Genomic DNA, 26,670 nt, shown 5'->3' with positions numbered 1-26,670 from the left:
CACACACACACATTTAATGTCTGGTAAATTTTAGCAATAGTTTGCAAAACTATTTAATATTAAAATAATATTTAAAAAATTAAAAATTTGTATTAATAAAATAAGTATAACTAAAAGCAATGTTAGAAAGTAGTTATTGTAAATATAAATTAATTTATGTATTAATGGTTCACATATAAATCAGTTAATAATAATAATAATAATAATATTTTAATTAATAACACATAATATGTCGCATACATTTTATGTTTTTTATTCCTGCTATATTTTACATTATCATCGAAAGGCAAATCTATTAAAATATAATTCTAGATTCTTGATTCTAGAATAATAATTAAAATTTTAAAGATTAGATATGTATAGTATTGAAACAGTATTCACGTGGTTTTCAACCCATTAAAATCTACAGAGGAACAATTCCCTTTCATAGCCTCCCGTGGATTAAATTTTTAACTAATTTCGTGGTCAATATTCACCGCCCGTTTTCCGTCTATCAAAGTTATAATTAAAGTACCGTGTGTGTATTTTGTTACAAATTTGTTACTTTATTTTCTGTACAAAAAGCTCATGCTATTTCAGTTACATGACACTATCGAACATTTATATAAAATTACATTTCAAACTTCATTTGTAATTTTCTTTTGTAATCAAAATTATAACAGTTTAACATAACAGCAAATGACTATATATTAATTCTTCACGTAATTTGTTAGAGTATTTATACATGTCCATTTAGAGTAACGATTAAATCTACAAAATTTCTATTAACACGAGTATATTTATAAATCTTGCTTAGAAAAAAATTAATTCTCAGTCTTATTAAAGTTGAATTTGTTTCTTCGACAAAAAAATTATTCCTTCTTTTCATATTTTTTTATTTATTTCTTACATAAGATATTATTCCTTTATAATTTATTAAACACTTTGCATTTAAACATAATGTGACTCAAACAGGAAAATGAATGTATTGTAGAAGTTGAAATGTTCGCTTAAAATAGTTTACGTCACGGATGAGAAAATCTCCATTTTAATTAATAAGTGTATCACTTTACTTGTCACACTGATCTCATTTACTATCAGAAGCAATCCATTTTCCATCATTTAACTTATTATCTGTTTAACTCGATGATTATTAAGTACCAATTGCAATTATTTTTAATGTCTTTATGGAAATATTATATTAGTTATACATCGTATTCTTTAATGCGCCATAATAATTGTAATTAAAAGGATTGTAACCATCTGGGATGATGTACTTCCTCGCAATACAACGCTCGCCGAGAAATTCTCACGCTGCGATCCCTGATATGACGAGATATGATACACCTGACTGAGTTTGAAGGAAGAAAGATACAAAAAGATAATACTAATACGCAACAATAAGTGTTTTCGTGCAAAAGTATCGCCATTTTCATAACTGTGTTACAAAAGCATTTCAACAATTTTCAAAAGAGAACTGCATACATCTCTATGTAAAATATCACTTTATTAGTTTAAATAAGTTCTATGGCATCAACGAGTATACATCAGCATCTTATTTAAAAAAGGAATGTTAATTCGTAACGCTTATATTTATAAAGATGTGATATAAACATGTTAGTAGGCTCTTAACTTTATAATACAGATATTCATTTCAATAAAATCACAAATACGCATACAATTTGGTGGTGTGATTAGCAGGTGATGATGATGATAATCAGCTCTTCCGTGATTATGATTATTGCCCGAAAGCCAGTATCATCAACAAGGCTTTCTGAGCAACAATCAAAAGCATAAAGAGCTCCGATGGGATCACTTGCGGTCATTTGCGTAGGTTTCAGGTGACTGCAAAGAAGACAAAGAATTCGCACAGTAGTCCTGTAATTAAAGCGCATCTTGATTAACAAATCGCGATTATGTCCAAAGTAAGAAGGGAGGGTGTGCGTCACGGCGGGACCTCGGCTTCGAACCAGTCGTGAAAATTGAAATTATTTTCAAAAAATATCACCTCATCCTCAGCCAGGAATCGAAGCTGGATCGCGTTTTATTAGACGTTCCCGCGGTATCTTTATTGCGAAGTGAGGAGACTCGCGAACGGAATCGCAATTAATTTCAGAACACTCGCGTAAGTAGCTCATCGGCTATAATGGGACTTTAAAATCAATCGCGCGGCAATAAAAGGTTCCACCGGTGGAAGAAGAAGCAGGAACGAGCGCCGAATGAAGAGGAGAGAATCGGAAGTGGCGGCAAGAATGCCGCGCGCTCGTCAATCTTCGCGAGGAAATGATTGAGACGAATGGATGGGAGGGCTAGCCGATCATAATTTTATTATATCGCACGTATTGGACGTTGAGATGAGGAGGAACTCCGGCAGCGATATCTTTTTTCCTCCTCTCCTCTCATCCTCTCCTTCGCTACCGCAATCTCTCAGCCGGCCGAGAGGCAATATCGGTAACTACGTTTCACGTCCAATTTTAAATCGATGTTTCACGCGAAAAGTAAATCCCTTTCCACTCTACCGAACTTTTCCCCAGATTTCCACTTACCTGATTCTTTATTTTTGAGATTCGCGCTTCTCTTCCCAAAGTTGGAATGCAACATTTACCGTTCTGAGATTTTCTAAAAAACACAAGCGTATAAGGAAAAATATAAAGTATGATAAAAGCTTAATGTCTTTTCATCTTATGTCGGAGATAATTATGAATGAGATTGCAACATTACAAAACGTATTTTTTATAGAAATAATATTTTCTTTGTCAACTATCTTGTCAACTTCGTATATGCTAAAATAAAATTAGAATAAAATCAACAATATTTTAACTTTATAGAAAATACTTATAATCCAGAGATTCGTCGTCAGAATCGTGAGTAGCTTGAACTCGACAAACACTCTACGTGAGAGACGCTGGCTTAGCAGAAAAGACCGCGAGCGAAGGCGGAGCCGAGGAAGAGACGACGTTAAGAGCGATGGGAAACTCGGTACACGATTTATGTCTCGTGTCACGTTGCAATTTGTACGCACGGAGTTGCAATGCACAATTCAATGTTTCTATATACAGTTCGATAATGTCCGATCGAATAAGCGCGTAGGCTCGACGGATATCATAGCGCTTTGCAACGGCTCGATACGAATCGCGGTTTAACGGCAGATCGCAAACTGACTTCGGTACGACTAGACTACGAGAAATATATATCGGAGAGAAACGTTCGCAAAAAAGGTTAATCGCTCGGTTGATACTTTCTCGGACAAAGAGAAAAAGCGTTCTCTGTGTATCAATGAATTATCTCGATGCCTTACAATCCGCGAACCGTTATACGCCCGTTGTTCGCTGCACGCGCCGTCACAAAGGCGATACGTGCATCGAATGTCTATAGAGCATAGATAGAATTTCGCATCAGTTTTGTACTAATGCGAAATTCTATCTGGATTATAGCTTTCGGATATTGCGAGGACGCCCGCGCAATCTGCGGAAACCGCAGTATTAGTCCATTTGCGGTTTCCTGTTATCGAATACTCCTGGCGATATCCTTATCTCTCTCATCGACATACACAATCCTTACATCTTGCAAATCTAGAAATTAATTATAGATTCATAAAAAATTATATAATTATCTAATGCAAAAGCTTTAAATATTCTTAATGTTAAAAATTAAAAGATCTCTTACAGACTATAAGTATAAATATCTAAAAATCTCTTTTTTTTGCGAATATTCGTTTTTGCCATAGTCGACTGTCGGAAGTTACAGTGAAGTGCATAGTGGCAAAACATCGCGATTTTACAGCGTGATCGAAGGCGCGATGAAGGCTCAATGAGGCACAAGGAAGATTGAAATTTGTCGAAGGTGCAGTTTTTGTGATTATCAATGCAGCTTTACGTGGTAACGTGACGTGCCTATATCAGCGATCCAGAAATAAATAACATTCTTTATTGGATGGTCAATCGGTTTTTAACTGATAAATTTTATAAAAAAATTCAATTATTCATTACTCGCAATTTAAAGTAAAAAAACTCATATCGGATGATAAACTGTATTAAATGTGGAATGTAAGTTAGATAATATTTTACGTGATCGCGCAGTAGCGCTATTATATTTGAATAAGACAGTTATTTAAGGAGAAATGCCGTCTTGCCGCGGAGCGGCAATGTGTCGGTCATATTTGCCCCAGAGCAATGCGCAACATGCAACAGGTATCTTACGGCTTTCTGCAATCTACCACTGTCAAGTATTCTACTTTCATTTAGTAATGCTTTTGAAAAACGGTCTCGAGTTCGTTTTCTTATCACATAAGCCTTCTGTATACATTCGCATCATACAATTCTATCAATACCATTTATCTAAAAGCACTACGCAATTTCAATACATTTGAATACAATTATAATATAAGCGTGCGATTAAAACAAGTTTCCGTTGAAAGTAAAATACTTATGAGAATGATCAGCAGAAACCAGAGAGACGTGATTTTATCAAAAAATAAAATACTTTCATGCATGATATCATGGCAAAATATCATGGCAATTAGTATCATTAATTTATATGTGTGAAGAAAATAATGTTCAATAACACATTAGAAAATTGTGCAATTTAAGATTAAAAAAAAAAAAAAATAATTATTTAGAGCTTTTGATTAGAATTTTGAAAACTAATTAAAAATTATTATAACATTGATTAATGAGATTAATAGTTAGAACTATACACAGAATGCAGATGGATTTTGTTTAAACAAACGAGAGGATTGCAATCCAGAAAAAGTGAGGTAGGTTCTTGAAATCTGATTTCTCGTGGATCATGGACAGACGCGGGTTGCGATGAAGCGAAGAATTGAAGCGCGTCAGCCACGAGAGAAAAAGAGGAGCTTTGAACACAAGAGGAAGTGCGCGGTTGTAGCCCGAGAACGAACGGCGATGCGTCAGTTAGCCACCACGGCACGCTTTACCTGGTAACAGAACTGGATCTCCTCCGCGTTGCACCTCGTGACCGGGAGCCGGAAGCGGAAGTGAGGGACCACGATCGCCGCCGGAGTCCGGGACTCGAATGACGTAATGCTGGACCGTCGCGGAAGGGTTGCAGGTGGAAAAGGGGTAGGGATCGACGGTGCTCGCCACGTGGTGGGGGCGACGCGGGATTCTGCGCGATCGTCGACGCCGGCGTCGCGACGCCGCGCGATCCCCCTCGCCGTGTCCTCCGTCGCCGTCCCGTCGCCGTCCCCATCAGGTATACACATACTCCATCAGGTATTCTCGATCTCTTGTAATTTGACAATCGGCCGACGTCGGGTGCCACGTCAGTCAGCCAGTTAGTCAGTCAGCCGCTCGCGCGCGCTTTAATGCCGGGGTCGTCGCACTCCGAGATCGGCGCGAAGCGCGCTGGCTGATTTATTTTATTAATTAGACGACACGTACACATACGTATCCAGACCGCCGCCAACCTGTCGTAGGATCTCTCCGCGTATCCTGCAAGGAAGCTAATTCCATTAAGCGAGATATCGGAGCGTACTTCGGAGTTCTTTTTTTATCATGTGACGCTTTCGCGAATGGGGCATAAAACGAAGATGTAATAGACGGAAGTAAGTGACATTTCATCGAATTTTCAGTTGGTATCAGAATCAGAAATAATGTTTTGCACATTTGTAGGTTTTTCTGTATTATACGTATAACTATAGAGCGACGTTGACGCGTATAACTGGATTTATGCGATATAAGAAAATGAGAAATTTTGACAGATCTCGATATAGAGCTAAAGATAGAAAAGTTTTAGTTTGATTTTTTTAAACGTCGTGGAAAAAGAAAACAGATAATTAAATCGTTTTGCGGAGTGTTCAACAATTCAACAAACGTTATCGGATTTCAAGTCAGGATTTTAAAAATATAACATATAATAAAATATCTTTCGTGTTACAGTGTTAAAAATAATGGCTTTGTTGGGTCGTCTGCATATACTCGCTTAGATTTTTCTACGAATCCATCCTCACTCGTAACTCATCGCTTAAAAATTCATAACTTCCAGCAGCTGCGACTAGCGTTCGACTAGCGTTCCTGGGAGAGGGAACTCGTCTCGATACACGGCGCTTCTAATTTTGCAACATCGCGCGCGAGCTTGCGTGCGATGTTATTGCGGAAGTGCCGCGCGCGCAGAAGTTTAATTCCTGCCATTGGCTCCGAGGCGAAATTGACTTTGACGAATGATAGTTGCCCGCCGCGGGCTGTATCGAGAATGGTGTGACGTTAATGCGAAGTTGATGCTCGATAAGCCGATCTCCGTGGATATTTAATTTGCGCGCTGTAAGCGAATAGATCGCGAAACGATCGCGCGGAGCGATCACTCTCCATCGGAGGAGTTAACTTTATCAAACTGATTTCCTGTACTTTTTGCGCTGTTGCGGCGGCGCAACAGTAACGATATTAACATGATAAAAATCGCGGAGCTTTTTTCGAACTTATCGCGGCGAATGAACGTCAACCACCGGCGCGGTTGCTTCCAGACAGAAGATTGATCATCGCATCGACAGATACTCGTGGATTAGAAAGGCACGTTATCAAGTTATCGATGTAAACGCCAAGAACATTTTTCCATAATACCTTCCCATATTTTCTACGCTTTGTGTTTTTCATATTCTTCTTTGCAGCTGTACTGTAGCACCGCGGCTACGTTTTGAAAATGTCACGTTTCAAGCCAATGTAAGCCGTGAATGCGCTGTCGTTGCTTATCGTAGAGTGCAATATATACTCCCTTTCGCGCCATTCATTCCGTGAAAGAGTAAAAACTGATCCTTCTCTCGATAGAGCATGCATCTGCTTTCCTGCGGCTGCTATTACTCCCGGCTTATTAAGCTCCGCTAAATTAATAGCATTACGCATTCGTGAAATATTGCTAATTATGCCACATAAATATGAACTACCTACATAAATAACTGGAATCTAAGATAAGTGTTATTAAAGATGAGATTTCTCTCTCAGTGAAACTCAACGAAGTATTATACTCTGATTTATCGTGTAAAAATTTCGTACAAGTATATAGAATGTTTCGAAATAATTTACAAGCTCTCTGTTTAATAACGATATAAAACATTCGGTAAATCGAAATATAATACTGCTAGCTTAAAGAACAAATTTTTAATTAAAATGAACCGACGAACAGTGGATATCGATAATCTGTGCATCTGTCAATTTGCAATTTTTTGAAAAGAATTGCTTTTCATTGCTTTTCTAAAGCAACATTTATCACATCGAAAAATCAGAGACCATCGGTCATGATGAGAAAACAGATAATCGAATCACTAGTCGAAATACTAATTGATACAAGCGTTTCTACCAACTAGTAATTATATCGGATTTTTTTTCCCGAAGCAGTGAACAGAAATGTCACAGAAGTAAATTGAATCTCATCGAGGTTCGCAACTTTTGCCCCTCTCTCTCTCTCTCTCTCGTCGCAATTAGCTTCTAGAATGTCGCTTTGCAACATGCATACGCGTCGTCCACATGTATTTTTCAAGTCTCGCACTTGCACTCGGACCGAAGACGACGTCGCGCTCGATGTTGCCCGATCGAATGAAATTTTCACGATGGCTCGACTCCGACGTCGAGGGGGAAAAACTGCACTCGCGCGAACCGCACACGGTGGAGACGTGTAGCAGATATGTGATATCCTCGGCGCCGGATACTAATTCGCTTTCGTTAATTAGCGCCCGCTCGAAAACGGAAGACGCGGCTACATTATGCAGGATCTTCGGATTCGCGATCGCGTCGCGAGTCGGATTAAGCGCGTTAGGCGAAGCGGCGCGTTAAACATTCAACGTTACTCGATCGATCTGGACGGCGAAGCGCGGCAGCGAGAAGTATAAATAGGAAAGAAACATCGTTGCATATAATGCCGCGATCTCGAGAATTTAATTAAGACGCTTTTGTAGCGTGCTCCACTTTGTAAAAACGGTATCTCTCTATTCGTTTCGCTCTTCTCGAGAAGAAGAAATTCTCGATGCACGCAGGGAATCGCAGTGTGTCGTAATTTTAAATTATGTTCTGTCATTCTACATGTCATTCTATATTTCAGATTTAATCTCGATATACATTTTATAGTTTTCAAATCGCAGGCCGCAGGCCTCTGGAGTATGGAATAAAATCTAGGCATATTATACCGCCATTAGTTTGCGAGTACGACAGGTTTCAAATATGACATTAATAAGGACTTCTCCTTTCCTAAGTCTCCTGTCTCCTAAGTTTACAGGATATCACATCCGCATTAAATGTCACGCATGAGATTGCATTCTTTGCGCCATGAATACTCAATTGCAAATCTCTCCGAGATGTAGCTAAAGTTCAACGATCTCTTGGATCCCTATTATCCGTTGCAGAAGATTAGATACTGAAGTACAGAATATACTGTTACTGTAACCAGCTCGAGGAACGTGGTTGGCTCCAACGCAATCAGAAAACAATCATGTTGCATAATTTTTTTATAAAAATCATAACCGAAGATATTATTATATTATAATATTTCTTCACTGTCATAATTGTAATTAAATAACGAGTTATTCATAACATCGATCTAAGAAAGGTCTTTCTCAAAATCATCTTGACTTTCTCTATCGTAATTATCTATCGAGAAAAATAATCTTGAATTGTTAACTTGTTATTTCCACGAGACTTCACATCAAAGATTTATCGAGAATCATGATATAGAAATCGTGTTATAAGATATATATATCATCTTTCACAGTTGTGTGCGGAAACCATGGTGTCACCTTGCCGAACAACAGTCATCTGCACATCAACAGCATGCAACGTTAGCGATTATAAATCTAAACATCCGTGCAGATCCGGGAGATCTCTCGGAACGTATTAGGAAAAAAAAAAAGAAAAAAAAAACAGACACGTGACCGCGGAATATCACGTCGCCATTGTACCTTATTTTATGTATCGCATTCCATGGATACAGCCGCAATCGGATGCGTTCGCCGAGCTCGCAATTCAGCACTAAAGATTTATCTCCGTTTCGACGAAGCACCGTCATATCCTCGTTACTTTCTGCGAAAGCATAAAAGTCCAGGATACTATTAGCGCGCCATTGTTCTCCAAATAGTCGTCCGCTTGCAACCGACTCGTTGCAACCAGGTGCATTGCCCTCCCTCCCGTCGCCGATGATTACTCAACAACCGGGTCCAGGATCGCCGCGGCCAGCCGGTCTACAAAGGACGCCCATCGAAGGCTCGATTGTGATCCAAGGTCACACGAGGAAGAACCGTGAGTAATCCAGCCAGCCTGGTCAATGACACGTTATGCAATACGGCCGTAATGACGCCGCTGACGTCCAGCCGCTTACTCGACTCGTCCTCTTCCTTGTTCTTCGCGAAGACGTATTCGCCCCCGCGAAACACGCGGTATTACACGAAAATACTGGGTTCTCGACATCGACCGGAAACTCCTTATAACATGAGACGCATATACATATGAGCTGTGGCACGCGAGAACAAAATTAGTCGATGATGTAATTTATTCGAATATTTCATGAAGATTTAATTGTAGATTTATTCGTATTCTCTCGGTTGTTTTAAATATGTAATATTATTAGAGATAATTCGAGATATAGTTTTTAATGCGATAAAGATTATTCTTCCCTAGAATTTGTACAATTTATATCGATTAAAGTAATTCGGGAAATAAGCAGTCAAAAGAAGAGGCAAAATACGAATCACTGATAAAATGTTTGTTCTGCGGAGGATAAGACCGAGGACACAATCAGAAAAACTACCCTGTTTTTTTTTTTTTTTTTTTTTTCAGACGCGCAATCCCATGTGTGTATAGTGCTTTTAGATTTAGTCCCCGTGATGAGATACGAGTTTTTTACTCTCGAAAATCCGGCGTATCGACTGGCAACGGTGGCTGAGAATTCTACACATGCTCTGCTCTACACTCGAGGAGAAGAGTCCTCGAGAGAGACAAATGGAAGAAAATATGAGGAGAAAAGACACGAGAACAAAGTGAAACGTAACATTCGCGACGTGTTTGAAACGAATTTATTTCATGGACAGGTTCGACTGGAAGGATTCATCAAATTGGCAATAAAATGTCCAACAATGTCCTTTATTGTACAGACGAGTGGAAAATTTCTAACATTATTTCTTATTAATATTAATTGAATATCTAATTATAAACTTTTTGTAAAATAGACACAGAATTTAATCTCTAATATTACATTTCACTGAGAAGAATTATGAATTATGAATTATTTGATATTCCATATACTTTGTCCTTTATATGCGCATATTATATTAAAGCTTGCAAAATCCATTAAGATAATTGATACAGAGAGATGGTTTAATTAAATTCAAGTAAGATTTTACGGTTTTGAAATATTCAGTGTCAAACTTTTTTATCGTGCTTTTGTTAAATTTAAATTTTTATAGAAGCCAGAATATTGATTATCATACTCACACTGATTTTCTTTGGATATATGTGTGTTCCTACTTTTCTAAAAATAAGATGCGATACATTTAAATCTCCCCCTCCCCAAGCATATATGCTATATTACGTTGATAAATTTTTTACTACTATACCTTATTATTATCATCATTATCGAGATTCCTAGCTCCGAATTTGCGCTAGTTCACAGCAACATGTCTTTTTTCCGTAAAGAGAAATGAGAGAAATGTGACTTTAATCGCGCCACGGCTAAATGTTTTATTCCATTCGACAAGTGGATGCGGCCGTGTCGGTGAATAGGCGACGACTGACAGTGACAGATTCGCTCCCAGCTCTAAGCAGCTTACAGAGTTCCCGGTTCCGTATAGTTCCATCATTATCGAGTGCCCTTAATTGCTAACACCGGTATTCCTATGCCGGTAGCGAGCGATCAGAGGCAGCGAGCGCGTTTGAACTTGAAACTGTACGGCCCTGAGACGCAAATCATGCTTGCCTCGAAGAAGCCTTAAGCAGCTGTTACGTCTCGCTTGTATAGCGTGATTCAATTTACGTCGTTTCGCCATTGAGCAGTGACGTAATAAAATAAAAGTAATAAGCTAAAATATTTCGAACGCAACAGGCTGGCGCGGATCAAGCGAAGAGTAAATTTTTAGTACGGTACCATGGATAGAAAATAAAAATATTTTGTTTTCAAATATTAACAATAATAAAATCAACTGTGTTATTTTGAGACAATTGAATATAGTTATGAATAATTATTGAAAAATGTAAAGCCAGAATGTAGACAGGTAAAAATTTACGTTCGCTAAAAACATGAAAGTTACCGCGATCGCAAATATTCGTTTTGTGTCGAAAACGTTATACAATATGGCCTGTCCAGCGAGAGAAATAGGTTTTCAACTCGAACATGTAGACATCGAGAAAATGCACAAACACGCGTAACGAGAAAAAAAAGCTACATACACCATGAGCAACTTCACCTGATGCTGTTTGCGCAGCTGTAACGTTTCGAGTACCTTTCATCGTTTGAAACTCTTCAAACAACTCCGACCTTTTCTATTAATAAAAGCGCTGCGGTAACTCAGTCTCTCGTACATCAAACGCACCGGATATAGATGCACTTCGGATGTAACGCATTGTAGATACTGATTTATCCTCGCGTAATCATGAAACCGACGATTTCATCGCGTTTCTGACTATACTTAGCAAGGGATGAAAAAATGGATAAAAGATATCACGTTGTGATATAGAGCTGTATTAATTGTATTAAATAACAAGCCCGCGCCTTACAGCATATATAATTTTTATCCCGTGTGGTAATAACTTTATTGCTTTATTATAGTAAATTTTCACGATAGAGTTTATAGCGCTGATATATTATACTGAACTTCATTTAACTTTCTTAATTGGCCATCATCTTACTTCTTCGGATAGCGAGAAGTTGGATCATTAACGCAGGAACGAAAGCAAACCGGGCGTATGGTAAAAGGAATTTTGTGTGCACATCAGTAATTCAAGAAGCTGCGCTGTATAATCTGCGGCGATCGATAACTGGTAATTTGTTGCACTGCGATGCACGATATCAATCATGAGATTATGGCAAATTGGGTAATTTATACATCAAACGCTTTAATTTAATCTTGAAGGGTATCGCAGCGGTATTCAAAAATATTAAATCATTAAGCGAGGCGAAAATGTCTGAGATAAGGTAAACGAGGGCAGGGGCTTGCATCTTTACGAGAATATCAATTTTCATAAAATCTACGAGGTGATATAATATTTTTAACACTCCGTCCCGTCATATTTCATGTCGAATATCGTTCAAATTAAAGCAAGAAAAATAATAATATGTAATTTTTAGCAATTAGGATTAAAAATTTAGTCCGTATTATGATGCGTAGAATGACGCACGGTAATTATTTGCCTAGTTTTAGAAATTTGGACATATTTTCTCTATAAAAGTTACTAAACTGTATTAAAAGAGATACCTGATATCAGCTATCTTTCATCCGACTGAAAATCGAGAGCGAGTAATTTCTCGGCCGTCGCAGTTGAAAACTTTCTTCTGATCATACTTCCGTGGCGCGGCGAGAAAAGTTGCGTCGTTAACGGAGGCAGGAAAACCGAGGATGGAATAAAAAGAGGCCCCCGTAGGGCCCACCAGGACCGTGAAGCATTAAAGCGCTATTACAAGGTGGTGCGCGCTCGCTCGCTCGCGCGAGAAAGAGAGGCAGGAGGAGAGACGCGCTACGCTTATACACGGTGATGCGGCAGAAAACGAGAGAGGACGGGTTCTATTATCCTTGAGAAAAAATCTTCGCCGGCGTGCGGATACCTCTTCTCTCTCGCTAGAAGATGCCTGAATTGGATTCGAGGAGAAGATCCGCAAGGAGCGGCGCCGCAAGAAATCGAACGCCGCGATCGTGAGACTCGCGGCGCAGGAAGTGAACTGAAACAATTCGTCGATATAGGAATAAAAACTCGGCTGAATCTGGTGAATAATCGCCAGTTCGTATGAGTGTGAAAAATTTACTTATAAAAATCGCGTTGATGACGTTAGATAATTAAGATTTTTTGTTAACGATACTCTCGTCAATCAATAAAAATTTGTAATATTCACTGTTAAATGAGAGGACACTTTCTTAAAAGATTATATTTTTCAATCACTTTTTAATTTTTGATATAAATTTTTGACAACAGTTTTAAGTAAAGTTAAAATTTTATTAAATTTATTTTAAATTATACAATCTTCTTTCTTTGAGATATATCTCAACGCTTTTTGATGTATTCTCGATAAAAATAATATAATTTTTGAGAAATGCGCATGTAGCAAACAATAACTGTAGCAAGGTCTGGTTCGTCAAAAGTTCATCGCCTTGTGTTTCGCTACGTTCCTTGAGAAATTCGCGCCTCGATGATTACACGCGCTTCCAGCGATCCGTGATGAAACAATTACTGACGATGCCGCTCTCTACCAATAAGCGGAAAATGAGAAAAATAATTGCAGACTCTGTCGGCGCGTGAGAAAAATAAAATTCTCGATCAGGACCACCCAAATTTCACTTTTATCACATAAATAATAAGCTCAACCGCTGTGCAACGCAAATTTTTTTATCTGTAGCAAGTACGATTTTAAGGAATTGTCACGTTAATGTTGATGACACAAATGTCATATCGTTTAAAGTGTATAAGTGTATGAATTTAAGGTTGCATTCTACGATCTCAAATTATATTGCCTCGATTGATGTTCGATATTAATATTTGTCATCTAAATTTTAGTGACCCTTTTTTTAATAATTTATTTTCTTATGCTATTATTTTTAAGACTGCAATATTTGAATCTCTATTTAAATCTTTACATTTTATAATTATATCTCAGACTTTGTTTCACGATTTTAGTGAAAAACATTTATATTTATCGAAGTTCACGATATCAAGTTCACGGTAGACAGATATTAATATTGGCATGTCTCTAAACAGTATAATAATGACAAAATTAACATTACAGTAAAGGTGATTTTATTGTACATAAAAAAACGAAAAAAATTGGTTAGTCAAGGTAATTGTAGCGTGCAGGTGGAAAGTCTCTCGGATGAATAATATGGCGAGTCACGACAGCTGATAGACCTCATAGTTTCTGTGATACGCTATAATGTTCTCAATTGTATAAAAATATAGACCGCAGGAGAGCAACTCGTCGAACATCTTTTTCTGTATACCAGGAAATACTTTCGATTGGCCTGCAGCCTTTGAGAAAGGCTGAAAAGAAGCGATTTGACTTCAACATTAATCAATAGCTCAATTATTTAATACTAGTTTTTAAAATAACAGATTGACTCAATATTCTGATAAATAATCGACGTTTTTATCTAATAGGTAAGCAATAGATAAGCAACGAAAGTATAAAATAGTACGAGATATATTTCGAATATTTTACAATTTTATGAACGGATTATAAAATAACATTAATAGCATTAATCGGTTTGTAAAAAAAAGACAGATGTCATCGCACGATTAGATAAGGAAACTTAAACTCATCGAGCTGTGAATAGGCGGGTTTAATGATGCCTTTCATCCTCGAAGGCAAAGGCGACACCGCGAGAAGATAGTTATGCTGATCCTTTCCAGAAAGGATTTCCTTTCGCGGATAATTTTCTGTCATTTGCTGGTGCACAATATAAGTGTCGATGATTGCCGTTGAAGTGAGTAATAATTTTTACGTGGAAACCATTCGCGCAATACGTAGCACGTGTCATCAGCGATCGTAAAGATAATACGACGTTATGATAGCCGTTGTGAAAATCCTGGAGAATGATGCATTCGTGATCGAACGAGACACACTCGATATACACCCGCGCATCCTGATGTTTATTTTCCCGCAGGGCGATCAGCACTCTGCAAATTAAGCGTCTCAAGAAGAATACCTGTCGCTGGCATTTGTTTAGCTGAAATCGCAAGAATTACCTACTACGAGCGAACATAATAGTTAACATAATTTATTGCAAATAAAATAACGATAAATCAAAGGTATTCGTATTCCTTGTTATATCAAAATTCAAGTAAAATTCAAATGGCATAGTCCAAGACAAAGTGTAAATTAAAACGAACGTAATAGATAATACTGAATCTTTTAAGTAGAAGAGATATATTATCTTAGAAGTGTCGTGACAAAATACTTTCAAGAAGATTTATATATATATATATATATATATATTAGAATTTTATATAAACTAGTACTTTATAAAAAAAAATTCAACTTTCTCGATATCAATATCAAGTTAAAAATTCAGTCAGAATATTATCCGTCGTGCTTTTTATCAGATTTAAAATAATAAAGGCTACTCTTCTTTCTGTGCTACTTTTTGTTAAAATATAAACGGCGCATTACACGAGTTAACGTTTGCCGCGAATCATCTTCCAAGGGAACTAAAATGCTCCTGCAACTTTTCCGAGAATCGCGCTCCAGTTTCCGTCATCGTCGGCTTAATGTCGCTGTGCAATATCGCGGGAGAGAAACGGAGAGAACGTTCGGTTCGGGTTCGGTTTGTCGGTCAGCCTTGAGAATCCCGAGGCGAAGCCAGGGAGCCCGGTTGCAAATGCGCTTAGAAATGACGCCGGGTACCGAGAACTTGGCCTCTGAGAGCCGAGCAATAAACTTAATGTAAGGATCGCCCGGCAATGCGATACGATGCGATACGATGCTTTCCGCGCACCAAGGAACGTTTAGCTTCCTCCTGGGGCATTCGCGAGAATTCTCGACCAGATGCGCCAAAGAAACGAGAGGTCTTTCTATACAACCTGTTTCGCTAACATTGTTTCCAAGGCGATAGAAAGATAAAACAATATTTTACAAAAACATATTTTTCTCTTCATCACGTTTTACGACAAGAAATTACAACGGGGATGAATTGCAACGGGATTGATCATTTAAGAATTTATCAGCATCTATACACTTAGGGAAATCAGGTTAGTGAATAATAATGCCGATAGTTAAATGCTATTGTTTCGCAGCAAAAATAAATGATTTAGATTATTTTGAGTGTCATTAATATGTATCTGTCTCATGGTACCGTATTCCAAAACTTAACTTGCATGGTATTCATAATCGCATGATTTAAAGTATGTTTCCATATAAATATTTTTAAGAGCATTAAATCGAAAGGTATTCAGTTGAAATACTCTACTTACAAAGTACATAAGTTTCATTAAGTGTTGGCAGCTTATCGGTGAGGTTCCGAAGGATACCCGCATATCGAATTGGCACCACTAAGTAATAGAGATAGTTACGCGAAGCGTTCGATACCACGGTCTATAGCGATACAAAGTTCATCGCTCTAGGAGAAGAACAAGTTTCACGACCGAAGTGCGGTAAGGTGCGAATTCCAGCGAGCAGGGCATTTACAAGTTATAGTGTTCGACCGTGATACGTCCAAGATCAGTTTACATCCTCTCTCTCTCTCTCTCTGTAGAATTTATAATACTATAAAACTGTTTTATAATTATAATAAATTTTTCTATCAAATTGTCAGATCATCAATTTAGAATTTGATCTAAATTTTGTGCGTATGTGACATAACAATACAAAATTAAAAAAAAGATTTGGCTACCGTGACAACGTTAAACAAGTAAAATAAAAGTTAGTTTCACGATCCTTTGTTTAAAGGCAGAAACAACAGATTTAGTACAGCTAAGTACAAGACACTTTTCGCTGAACTTTTTGAAACCGTGTACTTCCTATGCAAATTTGCAGCTGGAAGCTGAATTCTTGGGTAAAATTCAACGATCCCATGACCGCGTCGTCGTCGTCGTTGTCGTCGTCGTCTCATGCAGTTGTTAAACGGGAAGTTTATTTAGCCTACGGCGTAGCAACCGTAGTCCACGCTCAGTTGCACACACGTACACGCGCATCGATTATACAGGCGTGCGATTTGCCTTAATTGCAATCCAATTTGTAATTAACTCGGTTCAACGGAACGTCGAAGAGAAGGCGCGCATCGGTCGCGGGATTCCCTCGCGATGCAGGCGGCTGCGTTAATATAGAAATTTTATGCTGCCCTTAATGTGTATCGGAAACATTGTGTACGTACGCGGTACGACTCTCGTAGGGCCAGCGTAGTGAGTTAAGAATCTATGGCAGTGGCAGAGAAACCACCTCGAGTAAATACGAGTCATGCTCGAAGGGCGCATTCTTCGCAGAGGTTCTCCAGTTGCATCCTCGCGGACGATCTCGAGAAGCCCGTCTGCGGTCAGACTCATCTTAATTCCTAACTGTTGAAGACCAACATCGACAAGTATATTTACGATGTCACGACAAGATTTCAAGAAGATGCGTAGTACAAATAAAATTACTGTAATAAAAAGTAATGTAATAATTATTCAAGATATATAACAAAAAATTATTTTAATGTTAAAAAAAGAGAAATTAAATGTGTCATAATTTTATAATTTAAAGAGTAAGCATTGGAACAATTGAAAGCAACTATCGCTACTCGAGTCTGATTGGCAACCGCTACGACCCTAGAGAGCACCATAGTCTATTTAGAATAAACGCATGCATACATAGACCGAAGAAAATTACTATCTCACGATCTCATCAGAGCTTTTACAGAAAACCAGCCATGTTCTCCGGATGTAAGTGTTAATCGAGAAAAAAAAAACGGCGTGTGCGATTAGGGCAACGTTGAGGACTTCCGCGGTATAAGCTTGAAGATGAAGTGTCATCTGAAGATCGGACGAAGACGATGTCGCTCAGTCCACCCTGTATATCACAGCGGTTTACTTGCTCCTCTTTCAGCATCGCCAAGAGGAAAGAAAATGAAAAGCGAAAGAAGAAGAGAGAAAGGTAGAGAGACAGAGTCGTAACAAGAGTTATACAAGTCTTATGTCGCGATATAAATTTGCGTTCTCATCTCACGTAATCATATATGCATAACCGAGATGAATATTAATTTCGTAATTATAATAAATAACATTGATTTTATAAATCACGTCGTAATATTTAAGAATATTGGTTTTGGAAGCCAAGATAAATTAGATCGTTGTTAATAAAAATAACTCGGAAATCGTTGATACGTCGACATCTCAATTTTAAAAACAAATTAATTGAACAGCGACACGATAACATTCGATGATATTGATCTCGGTTTTTCAATTATCGACAGAATTACGACAGATACAAAAACACGAAAAGATGCGTACGTATCCGAAAAAAGGAGACGAGAGAGATCGGGAGAGTTTAAAATTCAATTATATCCCGTGGATAGAGAACAATCCGTCGGTTTAGCTATCATCCCTACATTAATCCCGCGTCCTCGGCCACCAAATATCCGATACATCGTTTCGCCTTTATGCTGAACGATGTTCAAATATCCATCTCGTTTCGATACATTTTCGACAGTCACATTACACGAAACATCGCTAAACTCGTAATTAATTACATCGGGGAATTAATTTAATCAGCTAAAAATATTGAAAATATTTCTGGCATAAATAACGAAAGCAAACATCAAATCTAAATTATATTATTTACAAAGTTTGTTAGTTTATATCAAAGTGTATCAATAAGTATATTATATAATTAAGTAATTATTATTATTAACAGAGAGAAAGAGAGAGAGAGAGAGACTTTAATTAAAGCTTTATAATCAACAGTAAAATATTGTGTGCGACTGATGTAAGAAATTATAATACATTTAAAAAAATGATAAGGATAGTTTAAAAACAAGATCCCATGAATTCTCTTGAAATAAATTCTACACTGTCGGAGGTACGAACAAAATATCAATCTATTCGTCTTGTATCGATTCGATAGGCACTGCGAGGTATCGGTTCGACGAGGAAATTTCGACGTGGTCGACAGTGCGAAGGGCAATTCTGTGGCGAGTTGAAACTCCGATACTCCAATATATCGCACACGTGCTCTCTCGCGTGTACGCACGTGCGTGCACGTCAATGTCAAGTCGGTCCAATCAGTCCGCGTGCAGCACCAAGGTATCATAAATGGTACACAAAACTACGAAGCGTCGGTAGAACGCGGAAAGAGAGTTAATAAGTTTGGAGTGATTCGTACACGCGGAATGTTTGCCGCCTTAATTAGAAAGTGCACGGAGAATTGCGAATTGCAATTGGCGAATTGCCTGCCTCGCGACAGGTCCCGCATACCAAATTTTCTGAGAATTGTCATTGCTGATTCGATTGATCGAATTATGAAGTTACGTCGTAACTGTTAATTTTTACGCACGCATTTCGTTTAATGAAAGAAAAAAGTAATCAAACAATTGTAATTAACAGATGTAAGTAGCGTATGACGAATTAAAACTCGAGCACAAACGCTAATTAACCATAAATTTCGAACATCATATCACGCATGTTGGATATTATTAGCATAATTTCCGATTTAACGCTGAATACTACATTTAACTGTTTACGGCATAATAATTAATTTGTTGATTACATCGTTGATGTATACACAACTAAAAGTTCAAACTCCTCTATTTAATTTCACGAAATTATATTCAATCTCGAAAATCATATTAACTTAAAATAAAAGATAATGTTGCCTTGAATAATCCAATAATAACAGTTATTTTCTACATATAATATAATATTAACATTAAATATCACAATAATAAAATTTTCAAATAACAAATATTTGAAATAATAATAATTAGTCATATAGTCAAGTTTTAAAAATAAAGATTGATTCGATTCTAGGAAAGTGAACATTCAGGTCACTTTGAAACGATGAGATATTCGTGGAATGTAGCAGCGATAGTATATATAGTTATTCAGAATACTCGCAGCAAATACCGGTACTACTAGTTTCTACCTTTAGGTCCTCTTCAATCAAATGTTTTCTGCGAATAATTCTGCATAACTAGATACATTGTGAATACTATATCGTGAACATTTGCTTACTGCAAACTCATATCTCTAAATACTCTCGTTTAAACTTTAATGAATTTTATTTCGCACCAAAAAGCAACTTCCGGTAAACAGGAAGTTCCCGAGATCGATAGTGAAGGAAAATGTTGACCGGTATTTTTCTCTCGGTCAAACGGAAAGGAAATTTTCTGGAGCAGCTCGAAGAGAGTCGAGTCCACCCCTAGCGCAAGGGGTGGGATTGGCTGCGCGTCCCACGGTCGTCATGGTAACCATAGGTCAGGACAGGGATAAGCAATAGTAATGCGCCCTTTTTTCCCGAGGAGGAACCATCTTTGCCACGAGCGACGAATGATGATGCCGACGATGTCGACAACAATTTATTTCGACCGTTTTAGACATCAATCGACTCGCGCTCGTGTTAACCCGTCGCGTTAAGCAGACGGCGTAATTTTTTGCGTCAATTAGCACGCAAACACGCAACGCTCGAGAGCCACTCGCGCGACGAATGCAATTTGCTCCCGACGAATGCACCCCGGAAGGACCGAGACGCGATCCAGGTGCCGCGATAAAGCCGTTTTTTTTTCCTCCACGGATTAAATAGAAAATCGTATATGACGAGCGAGTTTAAAAAGGGGGAAAATTGTGGGCAACCGATTGGATCGAATCTAGCTCTCGGCTGGTTCGATAAATCGGCGATCGAGCAAAACGAGGGGAATTAATATGACGCATGAAGATCGCGGAAATGCATTTTATCAAACATAATCTTAGTTCCGCAAAGAAATTGAGTATCGGCTAACCAAGAGCATCTCTCTCTCTCTCTCTCTCTCTCTCTCTCTCTCTCTCTCTCTCTCTCTCTCTCGTCCTCTCGAAGTGGTGATCAATAAGAAAGTAACTCGCTTTTTACCCTTCCGTTCTGAGCTGGAGAGAATGTCCTAAGAAACTTTATATTTTTCAGTAAAGTGAGAAATAGAGATGAGAAAAATATTTTAAGTAAATTAAGACTTTTGATTTCTCAAATAGATTTAAGATTTCGTATCTTTTTTCTATTATTTGTACATATAAGATATTATTTTTTAGCATAAATGTCGCAATCTCTTGAATATCGGAATCATTTTGTAACGAAAATTGAAATGTAATTTGAAGTATTATTGTACCGTATTTTGTTTCTTATATTAAAATATCACTTACATTAAAAGTCAATTAACGTCAATTTGATTCTAGAATTTATGCTCACTGATACGTTTATTCGCACATCACTCTGATATTCTAAACTTTTATCTCTCCAATTCAATATTTGCCATATTCGTTAACAAATATTTCCAGCGCGTCAATCGAATCGATTGACGAGTTGCATAACAAAATGTATTTGCCGCTTGCCTTCGATGAAGAAATCTACATTTACGTCGCGGGAGACAATGAACGGTGAAGCGTAACGAAGGATGTCGAGATGAAAATCACGTAACAAGCGTAAAAAAACTGCTTTGAAATTATGCCGGTCCCGTGTAACTTCGCCTTGGCTTTTTTGCGAGCTCTCCTTGCACGTACGATAAATATAGGTATATCTCGCCCTTCGATGGTCGATTCGCGCTCCAGAAATCGAGCCGCGCATATACAATATCGCGTTACGCGAAATTTAGTGTGAAGACAGAATACATGCCACGAGTTCGTGTCGTGCAAATTTATCTGCGACTGTCTTTTTATACGCCGCAAACACGGTCGAAGAGACGCGTTAAACGTATGAACGAACGAACACTCGCGGCAAATTACCAGAAATGGATCTATGTAGTGCAACCGATAAAGATCGTTAATTCGTTAAAATAATTTTTTTAGAAACATATGAATCTAATATATGTTTTTGTAGAGATCAGAAAAATTACATACATTACATTTAATATCATTTTATTTCTTTGCTTCTAGATGCTTTTTGAAAATCATTATTTGCTTCGGGCCTCAAAAATTATCATTCGCACTTACGAATTGCACAGAAAACGAGATCGCAACCATTATCGGCCGCTTAGATCAACATTCGTGATTTTTCTATTACAAAAATTAATTATATTTCGCTAGATAGAGAGCAGTATGCTCTCGTGCACGCGGTTCTATCAGATGGTATTTACACGCGCTTCTTCCTACCCCTCCTCTCCTCCGCTGCTAAGTACACGATCTCGGTGAACGCAGCGCCCGAATCGACGCCCAGCCCGTCCCTAATTAATCGCGTTCTCAATTAGTGGCCCGAAAGCGCGGCTCGATTATAATAACATGATAATACATGGGCCGTGACGAGGTCATTCAACTCATCCGCCGCACGGATTAAAAAGACGGATTGTTTAATCGCCTTGCGTGATCCACGAAAATCTTTCACTTTGAAATCCAAAATGTGGAAAGATAATCGCGTTAAATTAAATTAAAAACATACCTAAATTAAGTTGCAGTGAGCGCGTTCAACTTTGTGCCGACTCGCTTATAAATTTTCGTAATAAAATTGCCTAACTGTGAACGCTGTCTCGCCGTTACAGTTTCGCGAAAATGGACACGAGTCCTGAAATCGCATCGTGATGCGAAAAAGTTGAACCAACAAGTTTGCTTCGTCGGCGCAAAATGATTGACATCATTCGCGAAAGAGCAGACAAGTAAAAAAATTGAAGTTCTCCGAATATTAATGATTAACTCTTCGCGCGCAGTTCCAAAGATATAAAATAATGACAACTTTTTTTTACTTGTTAAGCTGGATTTTATCTCTGAACGGATATTCAATTACTCGTCGCCGATTAAATGAATACTTAGTGCACAATGATTAATTATTGGCTATTCTGCTTCCCCGATTTACCCGTAAACTGTTGCATTAGTAAAACTGCATAAATATGCATCGGTACATGTTATTTGTATACGTGCATTTTATTATACTCGACATTGGAAATATTTATAATTCGCGGAAATGTAAAACAATAGCAACGTACATTAACAGTGTCGTTGAGATTTCCCGGTTTCGATAAATTCGAATTTCGAAATGGAATGGTTCGCACGAAGTGAATTATTAATCAATAATTGAGCGTTGCCGGACTTAGCTACTCCATTAATTATTATCCATTAATTATTTATTAAATATTTGATTCGCGTATATCCCCATTATTGAAATGATTTAATCAAGACGAAATGATTAAATCAGCTTAAAAAATAGGAATTTATATTTAATATATTAGTTACTGTCTAAATACATATTCTACCTTTCAATTTGATCCTTCTTGCAATTATTATATTTAAATGAAATCTTATCGATATAGATATAATTTTCATCGCTCGATTACGAGGAGAAAAATATATCGCGAGAACAATCCATTACAGCAATTTTATGCAACATTGACATTTTCACCCGGAATAATTAATTTCACTGATACGCTCCGATTAATCATCGTAATAATAATAATATCGTAATAGTAATAATAATCTTACCTGGAAAGTCGATGTCGAAGTACAAATCAGCGATTTGCAGTCCGCGGTGGAGTCCGCGGATCGGCGCATACCTCGTAGATCATCCGAAACGACGTCCCTCGAATTTTCCACATCACTGGTCGCTGGGCACGTCCTCGCGAAAAAAAACGCCGCCGCGCGTTTCTCTCCTCGGCGAAGTACGCCTAACGGCGACGCAAACACATCCGCCGTTCACGAGCGCCCGTGACGGAATGCTGGTGAAGGACTCGTACTCGATCTCTCTCCTGTGCCGGTTCGTTACCCCCACTACGTGGGGGCTTACCCTTGCGCTTTTTTTTTTTTGCAAATCCCAACGACGTTCCCTCTCTCGATCATCGATTTTCCGTGCTCGTTAATCTGCAAATCGAGAATCGGACGCGTCTCGTGTAGAACACGTGTCACACACGCCCGCGGTGAGATCGAAAGCCGAGATGGATGTCGAGACGGATCCGGATGCAAGGATGCATGGTGTGCTTCGATTAATCGGCGATAAACGTGACTAAATATTTATTTGTTTATCTTGCCGCGAGATAACGTAATGTGGTGCATTGAAATTAGAAGACATCACCGAAGCGGAGTATTTTTTTATAAAATTTCATTAATTAATTAATTAATTAAGGCCGTAATTAAGATTGAATTTATTACTGACTAAAGAGTAACAAACATTCATTACTAAATAATAAATGTTCCATCGAAATATAAAGTAGCATTTTCGCTAATGCGGTTGAAAACATCACATGAGCTATCGTTTGACTTCATTGTTTTGCAATAACAAATAAAAAATTGTATTTTAATGAAATAAAAAATATAAATAAAACGTTTGTATCTCGTAAGGGAATATTTTTGTAATTTTTTTCGATTTCGAGAAATTTTAAATATGAAAGTCAAGCGATAATATTAAATTGCAATTTACGATATACAACTTACTCTTTTCTCATTTAAATCGTTATTTTTTTATTTAAAGATCTCATCAATCTTGTAAAATATGAGCATATAAAGTAATATGTTAGTAGAAAGTAGATAGTCGATAATGATAGATAGAGTTAAATCTACGCACGAATATTTTATATCTAAGAAAGCGATAATCAATGATCCATGATTATTCATATGTCCGACATTCGTTTAATATTTTTCTCTGAAGTGAATTAAGAATTGATTGCACAAAATAGACTATAATTTGAAATTATCAATATCACTACGGAAAAATAATTACATATATAAATTTTCCATTAAATATGTTATTATCGTAGATAATTGTCCCAGTAGGAACTTTATTAATTCACTACGTAATAAATAAAAAATTAAAAAATATTATATATATATATATTAATTAATAATTATGTTCTATTACGATTTGAATCTTTTTTTAGAAAATAGTATATAAAATATGAGATATAAAATAATCATTGTAATTATATTATAATATTATAATTATCAATTTTTTAAAAATTACTATCTCATTACTAAGCAACTTCACTATCGTGCGAAAACACAGGAACACTTCGCGAAATAACCTCTCTGACAATTTTCACGGAAGCTGAGCGTCATGAGTAAAACAAAAATCGTGTAACCCGCAGGGAAACGAAGTGCGAATCATATCATACCTGTTTTCGAAACGTCGATCAATTTCAGCAGGTAAGAGAGAATCCGTCGTTCGATCCGCGATACTGAATAAATCGCGCGGATGTCGCGAGCCTCGGATCCGCCGAATTCGAGAAATTCACGACGCGCACTCGTTCGTCGACTGCTCTCTTTCCCGCGCGCGGGCGCACGCACACGCGCGCACGCACGTAGTCACACATACACACGCACGATCTGGTGGGTGGATACGTTTTCATTCGGCTGTCGTCGATCGCTAACCTAGGCAGTCGGCGCGTCGTCGCTTTGTTACGTCACTCGGAGCGCCGCGACGAACCAATCCGGAAGCGCGATCCCGCGGGTCACGTGGCTGCCCCTCGCCCCCGCACGCAACGCGACGTCCGTCGCACGTACACTCGCGCACGTTCGGCCGCGTGTACGGTATGTGTCAGCGCGCGAGCGCGGCCACAAAATGGCGACTCCGCGGAGCAATGACCAGTGGCGTAGCACCGCAGCCGCGCGTCGTGTCTTGCTCTTCGCGGAATATGGATGCCCAGGTCGGTTCGTGTCTATTTGCGCGATTATTTCGGGCGCGACGTGCCGGTGTGTCAGGTCGTCTGGAAATTAATGTCATTCGCGCGCCGAATTACGCGTTTCCATTACCACGCTGGTGGACCGCGATTGATTTTTAACGCTAAACTCGGCGGTGTACGCTATACAACGCTTGCATCTTCATTTTCCACTGTCTAGACTTGTCAGTTTTTATTCGCAAAGCATCTATATGGATGTTAAAGACCTATAAATGCATATTATTATAATGCATTTATAGATCTTTAACATCCATATAGATTATACATTTTTACATCTTCGTCATTTCATTATCATTAGATTTTTGTGCAAATGATATAAAAGTAACTTATAAATTATAAAAATACCAGTAATTATAAATAAATTATAAGTAAAGTATATTGCGTTGAATTTTCTATTATATTTGTTTATATATGTGTATATAAACAATAAACTGCTTTTTTATACAATTATTAAATATTTGATAATATAAATTGGATTTTTATTGATAAAATTTAATTTTAAGAATATTTTTATCATTTAATAATTTGTTCTTCGATGTTAAAATAACATTTATTTTAAGCAATCATAAGATATAGAAGTACGAAATAAAAAAATTATTCTAAAAATGATTGTGATTTATCCAGATTATTAATAATAACACAAATTAACATTTCCTCTTATTTATTTTAATTCTTAAATATGAAATATTTGTTATATTAATTTAAAAATGAAGAATAGAAACATCAGCTATTTTCGGCTAGAATAAATTTGGTTTACGAAAATCAGGAGTTGACTATTGATAAGTTGATTTTGGGAACTATTTTTATTTTAAGTCGTTCTATATTTTGAACATACACTTCATTTAACATTTCCAATTTCTACAAACAAATAAAATCTATAAATATGTAAAAAAAATATTTTGCACGACTGAAATATATTTTTATAGGCAAAAATTAAAAGAAGATAACTGAAATAAACACCTTAAAATCTAAAGAAAACTCACTATTTATATAATAAAATTAATATTATAAACCCAAGAATAAAGAGTAAAGTTTAGTTTTAGACCCAAAAGTACGTTATTTTTTTCTTATGAATTTTAATGTGTGCATTTTTTTTATTATGTTTCACACGTTTGTGAAAATTTTATATTCGTGAAAATAATCCCTTTATCCCACTATATAATATCGGAAGAACATTTTGATTCTCCCGAATACATAACAAGAGAGAATAAAAAGATGTCTACTGAAGAAACGCGGAACACAAAGAGATCTCG

The 26,670-nt window shown here is 37.4% G+C and overlaps 2 long non-coding RNA genes across 4 annotated transcripts; one reads left to right on the top strand and one right to left on the bottom strand.

Moving 5' to 3' along the window:
* Positions 1 to 679: 679 nt before the first annotated feature.
* Positions 680 to 25,400, bottom strand: LOC148935818 (uncharacterized). 2 transcript variants are annotated; one of them, XR_016140221.1, is made up of 4 exons: positions 24,854 to 25,400; positions 23,232 to 23,606; positions 2,526 to 2,598; positions 680 to 1,857 (listed from the first exon to the last, which is right to left on the bottom strand). It is a non-coding gene; the product is annotated as an uncharacterized LOC148935818 (long non-coding RNA). The 2 variants fall into 2 exon arrangements; XR_016140222.1 differs by lacking the exons at positions 680 to 1,857; positions 2,526 to 2,598 and adding an exon at positions 14,286 to 14,842.
* On the top strand, positions 3,871 to 10,420 carry LOC148935819 (uncharacterized). 2 transcript variants are annotated; one of them, XR_016140166.1, is made up of 3 exons: positions 3,871 to 5,545; positions 5,613 to 9,218; positions 9,756 to 10,420. It is a non-coding gene; the product is annotated as an uncharacterized LOC148935819 (long non-coding RNA). The 2 variants fall into 2 exon arrangements; XR_016140165.1 differs by having other exon boundaries at positions 3,885 to 5,545; positions 8,695 to 9,218.
* Positions 25,401 to 26,670: the final 1,270 nt, after the last annotated feature.

Source organism: Pogonomyrmex barbatus, unplaced genomic scaffold (assembly GCF_055798465.1).
Source record: "Pogonomyrmex barbatus isolate J1 unplaced genomic scaffold, ASM5579846v1 scaffold4, whole genome shotgun sequence".
In the NCBI taxonomy this organism is placed as follows: Eukaryota; Metazoa; Arthropoda; class Insecta; order Hymenoptera; family Formicidae; genus Pogonomyrmex; species Pogonomyrmex barbatus.
This window is presented reverse-complemented; position numbering and strand designations above follow the sequence as displayed.